Source organism: Arachis ipaensis, chromosome B7 (genome assembly GCF_059453495.1).
Source record: "Arachis ipaensis isolate K30076 ecotype BB chromosome B7, ASM5945349v1, whole genome shotgun sequence".
Taxonomy (NCBI): Eukaryota; Viridiplantae; Streptophyta; class Magnoliopsida; order Fabales; family Fabaceae; genus Arachis; species Arachis ipaensis.
In genome coordinates, this window is record NC_142442.1 from 70,249,804 (window position 1) to 70,252,931 (window position 3,128).

The 3,128-nt window shown below is 29.3% G+C and overlaps 1 long non-coding RNA gene across 1 annotated transcript; it reads left to right on the forward strand.

The window, feature by feature from the left end:
- The first annotated feature begins 732 nt into the window (after positions 1 to 732).
- Positions 733 to 2,793, forward strand: LOC148552938 (uncharacterized). Its single transcript, XR_015892052.1, has 3 exons — positions 733 to 1,100; positions 1,886 to 2,070; positions 2,653 to 2,793. It is a non-coding gene; the product is annotated as an uncharacterized LOC148552938 (long non-coding RNA).
- Positions 2,794 to 3,128: the final 335 nt, after the last annotated feature.

Here is a 3,128-nt window from a genome sequence, read left to right on the forward strand (position 1 = left end):
AACTTCTACGGACAAAAGCAACACCAACACGTAGAGAAGGAGAATACGAAAACTTTTAGCGGATTAGATTTTTTATTATTATTATTATTATTATTATTATTATTATTATTATTATATATATATATAAGAAGAATGATGGTGAGAGTAATTAACGAAAGAAAGAAGGTATATATGTTACTAAGTATCACATGTCAAGGTTATATATATATACTTACGTTACATGCATACCATTCCCATTTCAATTTCTTTCTTTTACTTTCATATATATTGGTTTGAGCCAAGTAAATGAATCCACGTTATATACATATATATTATTCATATGAGCCAAGTTTCAATTTTTCTTTCTTCATTACCTTAAAAGGCTTCGGCCACTCTTTTTTTTTTCTTTGAACTTTTTTAATAATAATAATAATAATAATAATAATAATAATAATAATAATAATAATAATTCTTTTATTTTTTTAAAATATTTCATTATAATAAAAATTATTTAAAAATTTTAATAAATTTTAAATTTAAAATATCATAAAATTTAATTTAATTACTTTAAAAAAAACAAATAATTTTATTTTTAAATAAAATAATACATTTTGAATAACTTATTATTGAATTTTTAAAAATTCAAGTTGTTATATATTAATTGATGTTTTATTGTAGTTCTTAAAATGTGATTATATTATTCTTAAAATATAACAAACGAGCAAGATGGCTATTGATGTGCCATGAGAGCAAATTTGGTGACTGGCAACGGGTCAGGATGCAAGAGACTTCCAAAGAGATACCTGCTGGATCGTTGCCTAGGTTGTTGGATGTTATTCTTCGTCCCGAGATTGTGGAACAGGCCAGGGCTGGTGACACGTGAGCCTTATATTTTCCAACACTTGCTTTGACTAGCCAAATTGTGGTAAAAACTCACAGGAACTATAATTGTTATTCCTGACCTTTTGGCATTGGCATCCCCTGGAGAGAGATCAAAATGCCTCCGGGAAGGTTCTCAACGCAAGGGTCCTGCAGTTGGAAATGAAGGTGTTAGGGGCCTTAGAGCCCTTGGAGTCAGAGACCTCTCTTATCGCCTAGCATTTATTGCCAACTCCGTTCAGGTTAGTTTGGTGTGGCTTGTTAATTGCAACTCTTAGGTTTTCATTTATTGTGATTGTTGATGCTTCTTCTAAATGGTTTATTTCAAATTTGCGATGGTAGAAGAGATGCATATATCCGAAATAGAAAGAAGGATTCTGATGATCATGATATGCAGTTTACTGTTAGTTCAGCATTCTCTTTATCTATGTGCATTATCGTTCCTGTTATATATTACCATCTGGTTTAGATCTGATTGTCTATATATTGTAACGGTTTTGGTACAATAAGCAAACCATTAGTATCTCCATGTTATACTTTGTATGACACCCATTTGTGTTTAATTTGAAAGTTTCTTTCAACTCTGACCTGGGAAGGCAAAATATGTAATAGGCCACTCAAAATTGAAGACAAGCATTTGTATGCAAAATGCATGGAGAAACACACACAAATTTGGGTTTGTTTTAATTTTTAAAATACCATTTTTTTTTATGATGAAAAAAGAAACTAAGGGTACCATCAATAGGCATCGCAGTAGTGACCTTATTTAAATTTTTTATGTGCTGTGTTGAATGTATTTCTGATAACTTCCATTAACCAAAATAAAATAAAATAAATCTGAGGTAGGCTTTTAATCTTAGTATAATTGAAAAAGAATTGTTCATAGTTATTAGTTAGTGTGATTGTTAGTTGACTTTTTGTGTTTTACTGTGATATAGTTTGTGTATGTTCTTCTCTTCGTGTTACTGACAACATAAATTTCATCACATGATTTTATCTCTGACTGACTCACACTTGCACGCATTAGAGTAAGAGACGTGGTGGATAATGTGATGAAAGAGGCACAAGGGAAGATGATTCTTGATTCAAAATGGGTTGCAGCAAGGTCCAGTGAGGTTCAATTCAATGGCATTCAGCTCACCTTAACCAACCCTCCTCCCACCACTGGCCCAACTTCCCCACCATGTGGAGGCATGCTCTTGTTCTCGGAACGTAATTCCTCTTTCTTTCTGTTTTCTTTATTACATTGAATTATGTTAAGACCAAAAAAAAAAATAGAGATAAGAGTCATAGACAAGAAAAGTTATATTTTTGTCTCTGTTTTTATTGTACTATCTTTAGTTTTATGCTAATTTTAACATTAGAGACATTAACAAAAATAGTAGTTAACTCTTTTAGTACTTTTACTTGCCATTATATTTCTGGAAATTGTAATATAGCTGCACATTTCTTAGAATGAGATAGGTATTTTTTGAATAAACAAATAGATACAAATTTTTAGCTTTTAGTAACATTTTTCCAATTCTAAGTTAACAAATGCAGCCTTATTATTTTAGCTGCAATGCGTCCATGCACACGCTTTTTGTTTCTTTGATACTCTCTTTGTTCTTTGTTATCTGTTATTGTTGTTATCATATTGGATTCTGTTGGAGTTACAGATAAAAAGAAACAGAATTTTTTTGTTGAAACCTGCTTCCTTGTGAAACTTTTGAGTTTTGAAAATGATTTGAGACTTGAATTGAATTGGCTCAAGTGAGTTTCATTTATTTTTCATTTTCTTTCTTGTGATGACAGTGTTTTGGCAATCTTAGTGAAGAACAAAGTTGTCCCTGATCCAAGATTTAAGATTAAGATTGCTTAAAGATTCTGTTGTAGTTTGTATTGGTTGCAGCTCCAAAAGCAATGGAAAAATCAAAGAGACAAAACTAGTGCAGAAATTGTTGAACCATACTAATTGTTCATGAATAGAGTAAAGTTATGTTATTCATGAATTATTTTTATCTTTAGTTTAGATTGTGAATCATAAATTTGATATATTTAGAAATTTTTAATATTTTAAATTTTATATTTCTATGTAGACATTGTGAATGTTTTTGATATTTATTTAAAAAATTGATCTATGTTTGATTCTTAATTTTATGAAAATATAATTATTTATAAAATTAAGTTTTAATAGTGGTAAATATAAAATTAGTAAAAATCTATAATTACAAAATTAAGAACCGTAACTGCTTTAACAACCAATAATTTAATTTTTTTAGTTCAGGAAT